Genomic DNA, 20,149 nt, shown 5'->3' with positions numbered 1-20,149 from the left:
AAGGTATCACCTAAGGTGCATTGTCTGATAGGGGGACGACCGGGGTCCTTGTACTTAACAATTCCGTTATGTTCGGATAAAGAGGGATATTGTTCGAGTTAAGAATGCTTCGTGGGGTATGTTGGTTTTCCTCTTCTTGGTGCACAACTTTTTTAGAAACTTAAGCGTGTCCGGTAGACTTTTTATAGCTTCTAGAAAAGGTAGGTTTATAGTCAAATTTTTAAACACTTCCCTAATCTCATCAAAATTCTCGTCCTTTTTTAAACACAAGTAGTCTTTGGGGATATGGTGCTTTATCGCTATTTTTAGCGAAGGGATAAAAGTATTATTAGTCTTTGCTTTATCTCTAGCCGTTTTCCATCTAGGTGTCCATATTGGAACCCTACTGTGTAGGGTCTTCACTTTCTATTATTGGGTCTTGTAATGTTTTCCCTTTTTGGTTATGGTTTAACCGGGTACTTCTACGGTTGTAGGGTCTTGAGTTTCTATTATAGTATTTGGTATGGTATTATTTTTAGTTTATGGGTAATCTTTAGGCATAGTCACTTGGTTATCAACTACTGCGCTACTGCGGCGAAGGGTAGTGACTGCCTGTAGGTCCCCTTGGTTTATATTACCATTACAGTAAATAATGTTTATTTCAAAGGCGGTGTTTGTTGACTTAGGATTAGGTACTGCTTGACTTGGAAACACGCCGGTTTGGTTATTATTTTGGTTAGAAGACATGTCAATAACCTTTTGGCACAAAGACCGCATCATTTGCATCATTTGTTTCATCATATTAGAGTTTTGATCATCTTTGATCTTTCATCAAGTTGGAGTTTTGTTGCATAATTTGATTTTGTTTCTCCAAAAGGTCACTACTACTTTGTCTGTAAATGGTTGTATTGGAATTAAAGCTTGTTGAGCGTTCATGTCTTGATGTTGATAGTTCTGGGTTATGGGTACTAAACCTCTATTTGGGTCACCTAAGTTCCCTTGTCCTTGATGTTGAGTTAACTGGTTGAAGTGTGATGGTTGTGGTAGTGTTTGTGCATAGACAAAAGGACGATAGAAGTCGGAATGCTCAAGACTACAACAGACATTACAACGAGTAGAGTTAATGTTCATGACTGGAGTGGGTTATTGTTGAACAGAAATGGCATCTACCTTTTTAGTGAGGGCATCGATAAGATTTTTAAGCTCGGGACCATATTTAACCTCAAGAGAAGAAGCAGAGGAGCGGGAGGAATCGTTACCTCCCCAATTGTTGTTCTTCTTAGATTGATCTTCTAAGAATTTATAAGCCTCCAAGGCTCCTTTACTAAGAAAACTACCCCCAGTCATGATATCTAGAACCTCCTTATGATAATGTGAAAGCCCCTTGAAGAAAGCACGAACAAGCGTGTCTTTCGCAAGATTATGATACGGACATTCAATGAGAAGATCAGTGAAATGATTCTAGGCCTCTGAAAAGGATTCATGAGGATTCTGGTTGAAGAAATGAATCTTGTGAAGCATTTCATCTGTCATCAGTGGTGGGTAAAACTGTTCCATGAACAATTGAACAAGTTGAGCCCATGAGTCTACAGAGTTTGGCATTTAGGCAGTTAACCAAGACGCCGCCTTATCGGCTAAGGTGAAAAGGAATACGCTCAGTTTAATTTGTTCCACACCAACCGTGAGATGGTGGAATGTTGTTAGGACTTGTTCAATCCTACGCATGTGCTGATAAGGTTTTTCATGGTCTAAACCATGAAAAACGGGTAACAAATTAAATGTGTTTGGGGGGATTTGAAAATCCCCCACTGGGTCTGCTAGAACGATGCAAGATTTAGGGCTATCGCTCAAGGCTTTGTAAAAGTCGGAGAGAGGAGTCTCTCTTTCTTCAACCATTATGTCAGGTGTGGTGGGTGGGATAGTAGCTAGAGGTATAGTGATTGGTATACTCGATAGACTTGTTTGTTGACATTGACGGTTAATTACGTTTGGTGTTTTTCTCCGACCAGACCTTAATCTCATACAAGTCTAAGTCTAAACACGACAACACTCCAAACAATCTTGATAAATTAGTATAAACCTCTAACTGGAGATGCGAGGTATGGAAGAAAGGAATACTTGATTGCGTCCTTGCTTCGCTTATGAATAGCATCTTGTTTACGCGTGTTCAATGTATATAACAAGTTAGAACACTGAAAAACTTAAAAAATCAAAGTTCGAAACAAACCTGTGGAAATCCGGCAAAATTCAGCTTAGGGCGCGAGTGCGCTCACTTTGAAGCGAAAAGCTCGGTGTAAACTTCGAGTTACAGTGTTTGAGCTGGTCGCTTTTCGGTTTGGGCACGGCCACGCCGCTTCAGCTTCCAAGTAACTTTAAGCGCGGTGCGCGCTCCTTTGAGGCTTGAGTGCGCCTCGGGGGTTTTCGAATGTCCAATGTTTTGAGGGAAGGTACACTCATTTTGGGCAGAGGTGCGCCTCAGGGTTTTCGAGTTTTAGGCCTTTTATCATACTCCAAAAAATTTGAAATGTTTACAGTAATTTGCTAAGACGTCTATCAAGTAGCCTGTAAAATGTCAGATCAATCGGAGCTATGAAAGTCCCTCTACTGCCCTGCAAAGTTTGCAAAACAGTTTTCGGACACAATACAAACAACCGAATGGTTAACCCATCAAAACAAAGCCAACAATTTCCAAATTTTTACTGGAGACTCCTGATAGATCCTACTTGTTCCTATAAAAACTTTAGAGCAATTGGAGTTCTACAACCTCTCCTTATCAGCTGGTGTTCCAGATATTAAGTGTTTGCAATACTGCAGAAACACAATGGAAACACTCTACTATTTAGGAGGTCAAAACAAATCAAAAACTCGTCAAATTTTTACTACAAACTCCTGACTTAGGATAGATACTCTTGTAAAAATTATAGAATTTTTAGAACTCCTTAAGTAACCTTACGCGTCTGTTTTTCAAGAACATACGGTGTGAAAACTGAAATGCAACACTGTAAAGATCGTATTTTTTTCACAAGGTAAACCAACTTTGAAAAATCTGAAAATATTCCAGTAAATCAACAACACATTAAATATTATGTCTGAAAATTTAGAAATACCTTCACCGCAGTGTTTTTCATTGTGAATCCACAGCCCCTATGCTTAAAACAATGAACAGTTCCGAAAATTCAAGAAATAAGAATGAAAAATTAAAAGGGTGGGTGGGTAAAGAATGGGGGATTGCCCCTTGGATTCAAGCAATTGAATTCTTGTCTTTAACGAGATTAAGATGGCAGCGGCGCCATTTGATAACCGTAAAAATAGTACAATCCTAAATATTAATGTTAACAACACTAATACATAATCCTACCGTTCTTACGTTTAAATCAATTCTTCTTACTCTCAAAACATAATCATGCAATATAATGAGTAAGGATTCGTTCCACTCTTAACTGTCTAGACTTAAATTGAATTCAACTAATCAAACCCAAAAGGAACAATGGTGAGAGTAATGATTTGATGTGAAATTTCTATACTACCATTCCCAACACAAGAACAATAATAAGAACATGTAATTATGGAATAAGTAATTAACTTTATAAATCTAATAGAACAATAAGAACAAGATATGATTGAATGAATAACAACTACTTATTAATCTAATGAACAATAAAAACAATGATTCAATACTCAAGAAATAAACTAATTAATTAATGTAAAACTAAATAATGTAAAACTAGATCTGGATCTAAAAACTAATCTCTAATGGCTACTTTCTACCTAACCTAATTTAACTTCCTAACCTCCTCCTCTAACAAAGAGTCAAACTTTTGTTTTTATACTTTCAGATCCAAAAATCGTGCATGGGCTTGGAGCCATGTTTTGGGCCGAAAAATCGGGCCCAAAACCCAATTTCTTGAGTCCAAAATGGGCTCTTCAACTGCAGTTGGCTTCTACAGATATTTCGTCCACTTTTGCTCCTCTGATTGGGTCAAGGCTTGAACCATTGGAAAGCTCTTTCCGAGCCAGCCGTTTTGACATAAGATATTCCCAATTCCGAGGTCTGAGTCCAAAGATACGGCCTACGGAAGTTCTGACTTGACTTGTTCAATTTTACGCCGTGTTGACTTTTCAGCTTTTGACCGGGCTTTACAAAGGCTTTGTCTCCTTGAATCTTGGCCTTTATTCATAGAACTCCTTAGCAACCGACCTTTGCTCCTTTATCTCGCTAAAGTGGCACATTTCTGCACATAATGGACTTTGAAGCCTGAAATGCATAAAAACACGTAATCAGTATTAACTCTTAATTATTACTCACATAATTGGTCTAAAAGTATGATGATTAAGGGGTTAAAACTATAGTTTTGGGCTCTTATCAGACTCTGAGGTCTGATAGGATTTGCCTGAAGGAGCACCGAAATCATCATATTTATACGGAGTGTATCCAGCGAGTTTGGAGGTTGCCTGAAGAGAGGGTAGTCGAGGAGAGTGACTCGGAGGATGAGGATGACAAGACATGTTTTGATGCCGAAGCCTTGGAGAGGTGTAGGTCGGATGCAGAACGCATGGCTGTGATTCACCGTGGCATGCGTTCTCTCAATACTATTTGTGAAGACCTCCGAACTTGGTAGGCTACCATGCATCATATCTTCGAGACTCGTGCCTGGTGCGAGGATGAGCGGTGGGAATAGACGAGGGCCGAGATGGACGCTCAGCGCCAGTTCCGAGACGACATGCTTGCACGCTTCCCACCCCAGGGGGGTTCTTCTTCGGAGGAGTAGTTTGTGAGGCACGAGCGTCGTGGCCGCAAGACGGATGGCTTTGGCCCATCGGAAGCCCAAGGGCTATTTTCTTCTCGAGCGCATTCCACTACTAGTAGCGAGTGGTTTAGGGATCTAATGAGTTGATTTGTTTTATTGTATTTGTTTTTATTTAGTACGGATGTAAAAAGATTAGTTCAGTAATCAAATTTGAATTTGGTTGTCGTATGTTATTTGGAATTCAATTTTATTATAAGTTGGTTAATTTCAAATTATGCGTTGTTCTTATCATTAATCCCACCATCCCGAATTGTTTGGGGGTTGTATTATTTAGCCTAACATAATTCGTTATATGATCATCTATTTTCAGAAGTTGTTTTGGAATGAGGGTTGAGAATATTGTTGATATGGGCATCGCTATAAATAGATATTGTGTTAGGATGAAATCTCGATAAGTTAGGCAGTATCTAACCTAAATTCAACCTAAAAGATATTAGGTTTGTTTTGGAATAGAGAATATGGGTTGTTTCCGTTTTCGGTTTTGGAAATTTTCTAATTTCCGGCAATTTCCTTAAAACTTTTTGAGTAACTTCCCGATTCGTTTTAGCAACTTAAATCCTATAAAAACTGCATTCATTCTACACTCGCAACCCCAACTACATCTCACATTCATCTCTCACGTTTCATTATCACTTTACCTTATTTTTCCTTAGCATTTTGGCCTCCACAGCCCCTCGAAGCACTCAAGCTTGATGGGGCGCCACTGCGCAAAGATCAGACTTTGTAAGAGGAATTCTACCATGAGCGCGACCTGCGCCCTCTCCAACACAAACCTGAGCGCCACCTGCACCCAAAACACTGGAATTCCAATTTTCATCTTGAGCGCACCCCGCGCCCATCCCAAGCTAAATGTGAGCGCACCCTGCGTCCAAGTGCTTGGAATTTGAAACTCAACAGAGCGCACCCGCGCCCATCCCAAACGTACCTTGATCGCACCTGCGCCCTGACCCATGTGGGCACCAAAAATTTCATGTTTTACGAGGGTTGTTCCGGGATAGTTGCAGCTGTTCTAGAGAGTAGTTTTGTGATGACTTCTCCTATAGTAATACCGGAGCAGTCTTTCGAACACTTGTTGGGGAGCGAGTCTTATGGACATTGGTTCCGCAAGAGGATCACACAGTTCGGATGGAGGCATCTTCTGGTAAGTGAAGACGACTCGTATTCACCTAAGCTTACTAAAATTTTCTACAATAATGTTAAGTTATATTGTAACCAGGATGGAGAACAAGAATTCTCCGTCACGGTTGATGACACACCCCTAGAATTCAATAAGTATGTGGTAGCATTAGTTTCGGGAATACCAATACCTGATCCTATTCACACGTGGGGATATATGACCAATAATTCATGCCTCTATGACTATACATATTTCCATGAGTATTATGGGGGAGGGGTATTTCGTATAATAGACCAAGGGCGTTACAACATAGCCCTTGGTAGCCTGTCCTTAAATGTAGGCACCGCCATGTTATTCATCCTCATGAATATTCTATGGGGGTTTTAGTTTACTTCTGCAAATAGTACCGCTAGTGACGTTTTCCTTGCTTTAGCAGAGGGACGTCACCGATATGACATTCTCCGAGTATTAGTGGCTAGTCTTAAGAGAGCCCAAAGCATGCACCATAAGTATCTTCTTATGCCTGTTTTGGTTTGCCGCATCCTGCGCAATTGTCTACCAGAATTATGTACCAAGTTCACGGATTGGAAAAGGGTTGAAGTCATGAGACCCACCAATTGGGTGGTTCGCTCATTTCGAGTAATGACTTGGCCAGGATGGCAGGTGCAACCTCATTTGGTTGCTCCTTACACCCCATCAGACATAGTAACACTAAACAGGTTAGCACAAGTTGACGACACACGGCGGCGGGCTTGGCAAGTTATCATGGCATGGCAGGATGCGAAAGAACCTCATCTCTTTGAAGAGGGAAATGAGGAGGTTAATGTTTAAACGGGAGTACAGGTAAGTTTTTATTTCAGTTAGTGTCTGCTTATGTCCCAAGCAATCGATTTCTCATTAACCCCATAACGGGTGGAACTCTTATAAAGTTGTGTCAGTTTTCTTTTCTATATTAATATGTTATAACCTTGTTTTGCAGATGTTCCAGAATTTCACGCGTTTTAATGGTATTTTCCTACCCTCTTTATTTAAAATACTTTGAGGACAAAACATGCTTCTTGTTTTGAAATGCATAGAAACATTATAATTAAGACATCTGTTAGGATATAGATATGTATAATATGCACTTGTTTTCTAGCTAAAAAATCAAAAATTTTAAAAAAATATAAATAAAAAGTATGCTATACACTTAGGAATATTGGTATTGTTTTCTTTCTCTATGCTCTCAATAATCTAGAAGTCTCACATAACTTTTGTATTAGAATAGTTTTTAGAAACTTAGGCTAATATGTAGGTAATAATCCTTGTATTTATCTATAAATATGTTACATGAGTATCTATGGTTGTTGGCAGTAAGTTTCTGAAATCTAGGCTAGAGTACTTATTCTACAAATCCTGTGAGAATATAGCCTAAAGCCTTATATGAGTGAAACATTTGAGAAATGACACAAGAGAGAAGTAAAATCCTGATAGAGAAATCACACGTCCACTTGCTAGATCATTATACCATATCCTAAGTGAGAATTTAGGCTCTCTTTGGATGGATATAGCTAGAAATTCCAACCTATGAATTATTTTCCGCTAGTCGCCCCTCTGAACCTTTCTTTAGCCTTTCATAAACCACAAATCCTTTACCCTGTTACAAAACAAAATAAAATAAAAAATCAACCTACCAAATTCTTTGAATAAGTTTGAGAATAGAGATGAAGAATAGAAAAGAGAATAACCTTTGAAATCAAGAATTCGTTATTCACTTCACAAGAGAAAAGTAAGTTTCCATCCAAATAAAAAGAAAAAGAAAAAAGAAAAAAGAAAAAAGAAAAAAGAAAATAAAGAGTTAGAACTCCAAAAATAGAATCAAATAGTCAAAAGCCAAATTAAAATATATATATATATATATATGGCTAAGGATGGAAACAAAGTGTAGAAGCAAAAGTAAAGAATAAAGTTTTCTCTAATTACATAATATGAAGACTCTATTATCTCAGACTTGTTCTTTTTGAATATCCATTTCCTTCCTTCTTAAAACCATCTCCTAATCCCCGCAACACCTAATAAAGACCTCTAGCGCAATTAGGAATAAGTTAGTGTGCTAGTAAGTGGCAGATGTGTTTGATCGACTCCAGCTTCCTTGTGTGTCATTGAGTTTGTAAGGTAAAGTGTGCCCACTGCACACTGGAGTAGCAAAACTTGAGCGGAAAAATCAGAGTGGTTTTTGTCTTGACATTTATGTGAGGACCTACTTAAGGACGATATTTCGAGTTTTAAGAAATGGACCTGCTAGTTCATCTCATAGTATTAGTCATTGCAAATATGTTTATTCGTAGATGATAGATTATTATGCACATATTAGTTTAGGTTCGACTTGATTATTCTATATTCATTGCTAGTGAGATGTATAGATAATTTAGACATAGATAAGGAAACAATAGTTTTATTTCTGAGTCGTTGTAGTATAGATGAAGTTTGTGAGTACCTTCACTAGAAACTCTCACGAGGACATAACTCGTCCACTAGGGAATTCCTAGTGGTTTAAGGCCTTGTTGCATATGGTCAATCCAATCGTACTCGGCGAAACGAGATTAGTTGGAACTCCATTTTTGGTCACTTATGCTAATTTCTCATATTTGCTTGAGGACAAGCAAAATGCTGTTTGGGGGTGGTTTGATAAGAGCTCAAAACTATAGTTTTAACCTTTTAATAATACCACTTTTAGACCAATTATGCGAGTAATAAATAAAAGTTAATGCTAATTACGTGTTTTTATGTATTTCAGGTATGGAACTCAATTATGTGAAAAAATGTGCCACTTTGGCGATATAAAGGAGCAAAGGGTTGGTTGTTAAGAAGTTCTGTGATAAAGGCCAAGATTCAAGGAGACAAAGCCTTTATAAAGCCCGGTCAAAAGCTGAAAAGTCAACACGGGCAGAAATAGTGCACAAGTCAGTAGAACTTCCAAAGACCGTATTTTTGGACTCAGGCCTTGGAATTGGGCATACCTTATGTCAAAACGACCGGCTCGGAAAGCGCTTTCCAATGGTCTAAGCCTTAACCCAATCGGAGGAGCAAAAATGGACGAAAAGTCTGTTGAAGTCAAAGTCAACTGAAACGGGCTCTGTGGACTGAAGAAATTGGGCTTTAGGCTCGATTTTCCGGCCCAAAACATGAGACCTCAGCCCATGCACGAAGTTGTGGATCTGGTCTCCTCATTTACATAAAGTAAGACTTAGCTCTTAAGATAGGGATAGTTAGAGAATCTAGAATAGAAAGTAGCCATTAAAATAGCTTGTAGATCTAGTTTTTGAATTCAATTAGTTAAATTAATTAGTTTCATACATTGTTTTAGATTAATTCTTTGAATCATAGTTCTTCATTGATTAGATAAATAAAATAGTTATTTTTTGTTCATTTTGATTTTGTCATTTAAAATTGTTAGATCTAATTTCAGTTGTTGTTATTTAATTCTTAGTTATTAATTTAGAATTCAATTATGGTTTAGATAAATTTAATAAAGTTATAATCTTTATATTACGACTAGTTTTAATTCACATCGTAGTATAATTCCCACCATTGCTCTCATTAGACTTTGAATAGATCAGTCAATCTAGGAAATGTGAATGCTAAAGAACTAAGAGTGGAACGAACTTTTTACTCCACTCTATTTCGATAGAATTGAGAGTATAAAAATCTTTGATGGCAACGCGTAATTAAGTTTAGTTTCACTTGCGTTTTGAGTTTCATCGTTCATTTCGTAGGTAAATTATTCAATTTTACGTTTATAACCATTTTAGTGGTATGAAAATAGCTGCTAAAATTCTTCAATGTGGGTTTTATTGGCCTACTCTTTTTAAAGATGCCCAAGTGCATTGCAAGACGTGTGTTCGTTTCCAACAACTTGGGCGAATCACGAAGCGTAATATGATGCCATGAAATCCAATCATGGTGGTAGAAATTTTTGACGTATGGGGCATTGATTTCATGGGTCATTTTCCTGTTTCCCACGGTTTTATATGTATTCTAGTTGTTGGGGACTACGTGTCTAAATGGATTGAGGCCATGGCTTACCGTAGCAATGACCATAAGACAATTGTATTTTTTGTTAAGGAATACATTTTCTGTCAATTTGGCATTCTTAAAGCTATCATTAGTGATGGTGGAACACACTTTTGCAACAGATTTGTTGCGTCTCTAGTAAAAAGATATGGAGTTGCACATAAGGTAGTAACTCCTTATCATCCACAAATTAGCGGACAAGTAGAAGTTTCTTATAGGGAAATCAAAAAAATCTTAGAAACAACTGTAAATCCTGATAGAAAAGATTGGTCAAAGCGTCTAACTGATGCCTTATGGGCGTATTGCTTTCAAAACTCCTATAGGTATGTCTTCCTTTAGACTTGTATTTGGGAAACCTTGTCATTTGCCCGTTGAATTGGAGCACCGTGCTATGTGGGCTATAAAAAGCCTTAACTTCAATTTTCATGAGGCGGGTGTCAAGCGCAAGTTACAATTGAATGAGCTTGAAGAAATCCGTAGCGATTCTTATGATCTCGGGAAGGATTATAAAGCTAACATAAAACCTGTTCATGATAAGCAAATCTTGCGCAAAGAGTTTGTGGTAGGTCAAAAGGTCTTGCTTTACAACTCCCGTCTATTATTTTTCTAGGGAAATTAAAAACCCGTTGGTCTGGTCCTTTTCTGGTTGCTGAAGTCACCCCTTACGGGGCAATCACCTTGGTAAATCCCAAGAACAACAGTACCTTTCAAGTCAATGGCCAACAGTTAAAATATTTTCATGAGTTACTGTCCCCTGCTGTAGAAGAAGTCCTTTTATTGGACCCCGTCTATGAGGACTGACCTTTGTTGTTAGTGTACTTCCATCACTTCCTTATATTGGTTAGTACACCATTCAAGTAACCGGGCCCTCCCTATGGAGTGTGTGGCTGTAAGTACCGGATCCTAAGACCACGTTTAACATAATTAACGTTTTCCACTCTTGCATGTTTTCTCGGTTTTTGAGTCATGTTTCTCTATGGTGTGAATTATGTCCTTATTGCTTTATTGTTTTTCTTATATTAAATCTTATTCATACAAAGTAAAAAATTTTAAAATCATAAAAATAGTAATCTAGTAAGTGTCGGGAATCTGACTTTAAAAGACCCATGCGTAAAACAAATTTTCTAAACTATGTTCTATCAAATTTGTTTGGGGGTGGGGTGTTGGTATTTCCGTCCTTGATTGTTCAACCTTCCATTTTTTGTTGTTGCGTGTGCCGTTTAATCGTATTTTGATTCGGGTTGACATGATCTATAAATTTAGATTTCATTAGTTCGCATAACTTACATCATTCACACACTTTGAGGCATTTTCCATCATTTTATATGTCACCCATGGTTAGAATAGAGTGTTTTATGGATCATTGTATTGGAAATTCTCTCCTGATCGTTTTCATATCTCATTCGCAAAAATCGGACCGGTAACGAATCGGCAATTTTAGTTTGAAGTTGCGCGCATAAAATCGAAAATTTTTAAAAATCAAATTGGGCTTAGGCCCAAATATCGCACGCACGTGCACGGCACGTGCATCTCCTCCCTCAACCAAAAATAGATCGCAAGTTCATCTTCTCACTTTCGCCATTAGCACCCACAAAACCCTAACCAAAAAAAAAAAAACCAAATCCCACCACGCCAATTAGGATTCCCCCACTCCAAAACTTCTCCACAACATCTCCACCACCATTTCTAACAGTTTGCACCACCAAAACATAAATAAAAAAAAAAAAATCGAACCACCACCGCCACCACTCCAAGTTTGTGAGTGAATCGCATTCAAACTCGTTCCCTACATTGTCTTCATCCCACAAATCGTTTCAAAACTTCAATGGCTCAAAGACGAAGAATTTTGCCAGAACAAGCTTTTACTGTCGCCCGCTTTGCACTGTTTTTTAGTGACGAGATGATTAGGAGGGATTGGAATAGGTTGTGGTATTCGACAGATAATTTTTACCACTCTGATTTGGTCGAACAATTCTATAAGAAGAGAGAGTTGGATGTTCAAAAAAATTTTGTGAAGTTGGTTGGGACGAGGAGAGAAGTTTCTAGAGAGTTGTTGCCTAATATTTTAGGCATTACGCCTGAACGCCACCTTGAAGCCACCTTGCAGGAATCCTAGTATACTGGAGTTTCTACATTGATGAAAGACACTGTCATGGAGGGACGGTACAATCCGAATTCTCATTGTGTTCGATAGTCATCTCTGTGAACCAACCAGCTGGCTGTAGCTTAATGGATTGGTAAGAACGTCATCAGGAAGGAGAAAGTCAGCGACATCGGTCTGACCTGTCTACACGTTTTCTGGATATTGCAGGAGAAGAGGTATAAATTCTGCATTCTCAAGTTTATTTTAAATATGATTAGAGGAGTTAGAAAGAGTATTGCGCCATTCCCGGTATTGATCACTAAAATCATGATGTCTTTTAGAGCTGTTACAAAATCTGTTCATATTATTTTAAAATTGCATTCAAATGCAATTATTTATATGGAATGTATCCAAAAGACTTGGAAGTTACCGGCTGATAGGGTTGTTGATTCTGATGTTAAGATGGAGGATATGACATGTTTGGATGAAAATGCCTTGGAAAGGTGTACTTCTGATTTAGAACGCATGTTAGTGCTGCATAGTGGCTTGCGTTGCGTTTATGGTATTTGTGAAGATTTACAGACTAGGTAGATTATAATTTGAAATAAACAAAAGAACCTTCAGACGAATTATGAACAGCTCAACGATGGTGGGAAGGATCTCCAGTATAACATGGAGACTCTCGTCCAGCGTCAGGATGTGCATTGGGTAGAAATGAAGAAAGAGATGGAAACACAGCGCCAATTCTGAGTAGAGATTCTAGAACGCATGCCACCCATGGGGGGTCTTTCCTCAGAGGAGTTTGTGAGGCATAAGCATCGTCGCTAAAGAACGGATGGCTCAGGCCCATCTTCATCCCAGGTCCCATCTTCATCTCAAGGGCCATCTTCATCTCGTAGCTAGTTGCTTAGAAAAATTTGTTGTTTTGATGTTATTTTTTATCGTTTTTATTAGTTTGGATGTTAAGTTGTTGAATTCAGTAGCTAAATTTGAATTCGGTAGTTAATTGTTATTTGAATTTCGATTTTAATTTAATTTGGTTCTTTTCAACGCATGCGATGATTTTTGCGTTAATCCCACATTCCCGAATTATTTAGGGGTGGTATTATTTCTTTTAGCATTGTTTTTATATGATCAACCATTTTAGAGGTAATTTTGCGATGATTGTTGGGAATGTTGCCGATATTGGCATGGCTATGATTAGATATTGTGGTAGGATGAAATTTCAATGAGTTAGAAAGTTACTATTCTAAATTCAATCTAAAAGATATTAGGTTTGTTTTGGAATAAGAAATATGGGTTGTTTCCGTTTTAGGTTTTGGAAATATTTTGTTTTCGGCAATTGCCTTAAAAATTTTTGGCAACTTGTCGATTCGTTTTAGAAACTAAAACCCTATATATACTTCTTTCATTCTACACTCAAAACCCACACATCTCACTTTCATCTCTCACCTTAAACCTCCAATTTTTCCTCTTGATTTTCACTGCACCCTGTTCTTCACACACGGAGCGCGACCCGCGCCCTAGCAAGAACAATTCTAAGCGCACCTAGCGCTGAAGCGCTTGTAACTCGATTTAGCCCTGAGCGCGACCCGCGCCCTACCAAGGCTATTTCTGAGTGCGACCCGCGCCCTGACCTTCGTAGCCACGAAAAATTCTGAATTTTTATGAGTTGTTACAGGGTAGTTTACAGCTCTTCTAGAGAGTAGTTATTGTGATGACATCTCTTACACTCATACCTGAGCAGTCTTTCAAAGATTTGTTCTCGAGCAACACATATGGATTTTGGTTTTGCGAAGTGATCATACAAGCAGGATGGCAAGCTTTAATGGTAAGTTCTGATGAACTTTACTCTCCTGCGCTTACTTCGTATTTTTATGACCATTGTAAATTCTTTTATCAGATGGATGGAGAACACGTGTTCTCCATCACCATTAATGACGAAACAATGGAAATAACCAAGTTCTTGTTGGCTTTTGTTGTTGCCCTTCCTATGCCTGCTGAGATTCAAGACTCATGGGGCTATTTAGTTGATAATTTCTCTGCATACAACTACGAGCTTTTGCATGAGACTTATAGGGCTGGAATTTTCCGTGTAGAGGACCAAGGGACATATAACGTAGCCCTTGGTAGCTTGTCCCTTAACGTGGGCACGGTGATGTTCTTTATCATGCTAAACATATTAGGGGAGTGACATTTTTCTTCTGCGAATGACGCCACTTGCGACGTTTTCCTTGCTCTAGCTGAGGGATGTCTGCTATACGACCTTCCCAAGATATTAATGTCTAGTTTAGCATGAGCCCAGAGTATGAGGCATAAGTAACTACTTATGCCTCTCTTAGTTTGTCGAATCATGCTATGTTTCTTTCTCATTTTTTGTGCTTGTTTTACGGATTGGGTAGGGGTCGACATAGTACAACCCACCAACTGCATTATTCGTTCTTTCCGTGCAATGACTTGGCCGGGGTGGAGGATACAACCTCATTGGGTTGCCCCCTACACCCCATCCGATCAAGTGGCGTTAAACAGGTTAGCGATTGTAGATGATAAATGGCGTGAAGCCTGGCAAGTCATCATGGAGTGGCAGGATGTGAAGGAATCTCATTTCTTTATAGAAGATGAGGAGGACGACGCTTAAACGATGGACTTAAGGTAAGTTTTTAGTTTCAGTTTGTGTCTGCTTACGTCCCAAGCACTTTACTTCTTGTATAACGGGTGGAACTCATATAGAGTTGCGTCTGTTTTTCTTTATCTATACTAGTATGTTTTAACCTTGTTTTGTAGATGTTCCAAAATATCACGCGTTTCCATGGTATTTTTCTACCTTTTTTATTTCAATACTTTGAGGACAAAGCATGCTTCTTGTTTGGGGGTGGCATAGAAACACATGTAATTAAGGCATCTGTTAGGATATAGATATGTACAATATGCACTTGTTTTCTAGTAAAAATTTCAAACGAATCAAAAATATAAATAAAAAGTTTATGCTATACACTTAGGAATATTGGTATTGTTTCTTTCTCTATGCTCTTAATAATCTAGAAGTCTCACGTTAGCTTTTGCATTAGAATAGTTTTTAGAAACTTAGGTTAATATGTAGGTAATAATCTTTGCATCTTTCTATAACTATATTGTATGAGTATCTATGTTGTATTGGAAGTAAGTTTCTGAAATCTAGGCTAGAGTACTTATTCTACAAATCCTGTCAGAATATAGCCTAAAGCCTTCTATGAGTGAAACATTTGAGAAGTGGCACAAGGGAGAAGTAAATCCGTATAGAGAAATCACACGTCCACTTGCTTGATCACTATACCATATCCTAAGCGAGAATTTAGGCCCTCTTTGGATCGATATAGCCAGAAATTCAAACCTATATGAAATTATTTTCGCTAGTCGCCCCTCTGAGCCTTTCTTTAGCCTTTCATAAACCGCAAATCTTTTAACCTTTTACAAAACAAAATAAAAGTAACAAAATCAGCCTACCCATCTTTGAATGAGTTTGAGAATAAAGATGAAGAATAGAAAAGGGAAAGACCTCTGAAATCAAGAATTTGTTAGTCGCTTCAAATAAATAAAATAAATAAATAAAGAGATAGAACTCCAAAAACAGAATCAAAGGAGTCAAAAGCCAAAGAAAAAGAAAAAGAAATAGCTAAGGATGGAAACAAAGTGTAGAAGCAAAAGTAAAGAACAAGGTTTTCTCTAGTTATATAATATGAAGACTCTATTATCTCATACTTGTCCTTTTTGAATATCCATTCCTTCCTTCTTAAACCATCTCCTAATCCCCTCAACACCTAAATAAGACCTCTAGCTCAATTAGGAATATGATAGTGTGAAAATAAGTGGCAAATGTGTTTGATTGACTTCGGCTTCCTTGTGTGTCATTGATATTGTAAGGTAAAGTGTGCCCACTGCACACTAGAGTAGTGAAACTTGAGCGGAAAAATCAGAGTGTTTTTGTCTTGACATTTATGTGAGGACCTACTTAAGAACGCTATTCCAAAGTTTCATAATCGAACCTGTTAGAATATTTCATACTATTACTCATTGTATATATATTTATTCGTAGATAATTGATTATTATGCATATATTAGCTTAGGTTTCGACTTGATTATTCTGTATTCATTGCTAGTGAGATGATAGATAATTGAGACAATAAATAAGGAAACAATAGTTTTATTTCTTAGTCGTTGTAGTATAGATGAAGGTTGTGAGTACCTTCACTAGAAAACTTTCACGAGGCTATAACTCGTCCACTAGGGAATTCCTAGTGGTTTAAGGCCTTGTTACATATGATCAATGCAATCGCACTCGGCGAAACGAGATTAGTTAGATCTCCATTTTTGGTCACTTATTCTAATTTCTCATATTTGCTTGAGGACAAGCAAAATGCTATTTGGGGGTGGTTTGTTAAGAGCCCAAAACTATAGTTTTAACCCTTAACAATATTACTTTTTGACCAATTATGTGATTAATAAGTAAGAGTTAGTACTGTTATCGTGCTCTTGTGTATTTCAAGCATTGAAGTTGAATATGTGCAGAAATGCACCCTTTTTGCGAGATAATGGAGCAAGGGTTGGTTGTTAAGAAGTTCTATGATTAAAGGCCAAAATCCAAGGAGAAAAAACCTTTTTAAAGCCCGGTCAAAGCTGAAAAGTCAAAGTCAACGCGGGCAGAAATAGCGCACAAAAGTTAGCAGAACTTTCGAAAGCCATATCTTTGGACTCAGACCTCGGAATTGGGCCTACCTTATGTCAAAACGATCAGCTCGGAACAAGCTTTCTAATGGTGGAAGCCTTGATTTAATCAGAGGAGAAAAAATAGATGAAAAAGTTGTTGAAGTTAAATCTAGCTAAAAAGGCCTCTGTGGACTGAAGAAATTAGGTTTTGGGCTCGATTTTCCGGCCCAAAACATGGCTCCTTAACCCATGCACGAAAAAGTGGATCTGGTTTCCTTCATTTGAAGACACAAGACTTAGCTCTTAAGCATCTAGTTTTTTTTACTTAGAATTATCCAATAACTTGTTTTAGATCTAGTTTTTTTTTACATTGAATTAATTAGTTTTCTAGTTAGTTTGCATTAGTGAATGATCCAAATACTTAGATTTAATTCATTAAATTAGTTATATAGATTAATCTAATTAGTTGTCAATTCTATTAGTTGTTAGAACAAGTTTGAATCTTAGAATAAATACTTAGTTTATATTTCAATCTTTGATTTCAAATTCAATCTTGCATTCATAGATTTAGTTGTTTTAAATTGATAATTAATATTCATAAATTTAGTTCTAGATTAGTTTTAATTTCAGTTGTAATCCATTTGAATCTTAGACTATTGTTAAATTAGATTAAGAAAGTTAATTAGTTATTCAATAATGACTTGTGTTGATGGTTCTTGTTGTAAAAATGATAGTATAATGATTCAAGGCTAAAACCTCCATTAGATGGGTTTGAAGAAGCCTTGATGAAAACTTGATTGTTGTTAGTGTAGAATAGTTCGTAATATTCTATTCCATTCTAGAAAGTAATTCGTTCACCATGAGAATGAGTTTGATTACTTCACATACTAGTTGTTAGGTTGTAGAGATTATTACCATGAACAATTAGGGATTAGAAACACCCAATTGTTATGTGGAAGCATCACAATTAGGATTACGACAATTCCTCGCTAGTTGATTAAGTCGAATTGTGGTGGAATCAAATTCCCCTAATTCATTATCATATAGTCAAATTAGTATTTCCGTATTTTGAATTATCGAACTTTTATTAGTATAATTTCCATCGTTACTCTCATTGACTTTGATAGAACTGATAATCTTAGTTAACGTTAATTATAAAGGACTAGGAGTGGAACGGATTCTCTACTCTACTTAGTGCAATATCATCGAGAGTGTAGAAAACTTTGATAGTAAAGTAAGAAAATAGTTTTAGTTTTACTTGCGTTTGAGTTTCGTTGCTTATTCGTAGGTAAAACTAACATTTTACATTTATCAACTACACCATTTTCCAAGGTTCCAATAAATTCCCATGACCGTGTTGTTTGCAACTTAAGTCCCTCTGACACTACTTCTTTTTGTGTGTTTTTAAGATGAGATGGTATATGGATGATGTAGATGGATGATGGTCATTGAACAAAATAGAAGCATATCAAAACCTAATTATCCCTCAATAAGTAAAGGATGAGTAGGGTATCGTTCCACTTTTAAGTGTATGTTATGTGAAGGACAGGACTAGAAAGGGGGTTTGAGGGATTGAAAACTATGATTGTAGAGATTTTAGATTCTAATACTAAACTAAACTAAATTAACTAAACTATTGAGAATTTATAAGAGAGGGAACTCAAGAGATTAGAATCCACCAATTCTTTTGATCTATGACCTTCTGCTTCATGGTTGTTCTTACAAATAGACTACAATTAGGCAATCGAGCTAATGTCGATGCCCTCTTGGACGAAACATCGTTAACAATTAACTCTACTTAAGGTTGTTCCTATGTTTATGCTATTAATATCTTCTTTTCTTCTATGTAAGCTCGGGCAGCCATTCAATATATTACCGAGAGCAACATCAAGGAGTACTTCCTAATAGGGCGGCCATTCAATGAATCACCACTGAAGGCAAACACAAAGAAAAGTTCCCCTAGGTAGTCACTCCCTGAGCTACCCTTTCTAAGGCAACACAAAGAATACTTCCCTAACTCTAAAGAACTATACTACTAGAAGAAAAGTAAAGAACACTAGCATGATATTAGTATTGCAAAATATAAACCCTGTTCTATACTTCCATCCCCTGGTGTAGGCAATGGAACTAATAACTAAAAACATAAAGAACTAACCTGATTGAAGAACACCATGAACCAGAAGAATCATTAAACCTTAAGCACCGGCTTCATCTTCTCCCTTGAAGGAGAAGATTAGCCTTCCATAAAGAAGGAAGAACACAAAGAACAAGAAGAAGAAGAGTCGAAGAACATAAGACTAGAAAGACTAACTTATTAAGACTCGGCTAGTTAAAACCGAATCTTTTATTATTAATCTCTCTCTGCCTCAAGTTCTGGAGACAAGAATATAAGTGAATTGGCAAATTACATGAGGCACTTAGGTCCTCTATTTATAGGGGTTACAATGAGTTCTAGAAGCATTCCAAACCGCTATTTGTTTCCTAATACAAATTAACTTCTTTCAGAGTCCAACTTCGTCTCCAAAACTGATAAAGAATTAGCTACAGTGCCGTTTCATGTGTCTGGACGCACGATCCATGCGTCTCAGACGCAAGAGTCGCGTCTAGACGCACGATAGTCTCGTCTCAAACGCGAGACTTTATTTTTCCTTTTTTCCTCCATCATTCTTTCCTCTTTTGCGGGCTTTGGTCTAAGCAATGAATCCTTTGGCCTTAGGCTTCCAAATAGGCTTTAAAATATGTCCAAGTTGCATCTTTAATAGCTTCAATTCCTTGGCCTTCTCCATGGTTGTCCACGGGCTTCCCATGTGATCCTTAATGCTCTGAATTGCTCCGTTTTACCCCTTTTTCTCTAATATTCCACAAAACTCTCTCTTTCACCTGTAGAATCATAAAACATAACTTACAAACACTATTAGTTCACTAAGATGGCTAAACAAGAGGCATAATTGAGGGTTAAATTGCACTTTTTGAGCACTTATCACCCTCACATTTGAAAATTGACAAAATGTCTTCGTGCTCTGCACAAGATTTGTTGAATTATAAGAAACCACGACATGCAAGAAGACCTTATATATGTTTTTGAATATATATGCATGATTAGAAGGTGGTTGATATATGTATTTTTTTTAGTTTAGCAGTTATAGTATGTCTTACTTGAAATCTCTCTAGCTTCTTTAACCTCTTGGTGTTGGTTCCTTGACATATTGCTTAATGATTTGAAATTTTAGATGGACAAGGGTAGACAATTATCACAGATCAACAGAAAGGACTTGTTGAGACTTTAAATTTGTGCCTACCATTAACTGAGCATAGGGCATGTGCTAGGCACATATATGCAAATTTTAAGAAAAAATATTGTGGGCTGCAACTCAAACTTGCTTTTTGGAAGGCATGTCAAGCTAGTACACCTCAAGAATTTGATAC

This window comes from Coptis chinensis, chromosome 6 (genome assembly GCF_015680905.1).
Source record: "Coptis chinensis isolate HL-2020 chromosome 6, ASM1568090v1, whole genome shotgun sequence".
NCBI classification, from domain to species: Eukaryota; Viridiplantae; Streptophyta; class Magnoliopsida; order Ranunculales; family Ranunculaceae; genus Coptis; species Coptis chinensis.
The sequence above is the reverse complement of the archived record's forward strand: the minus strand, read 5'-3'. Positions refer to the sequence as shown.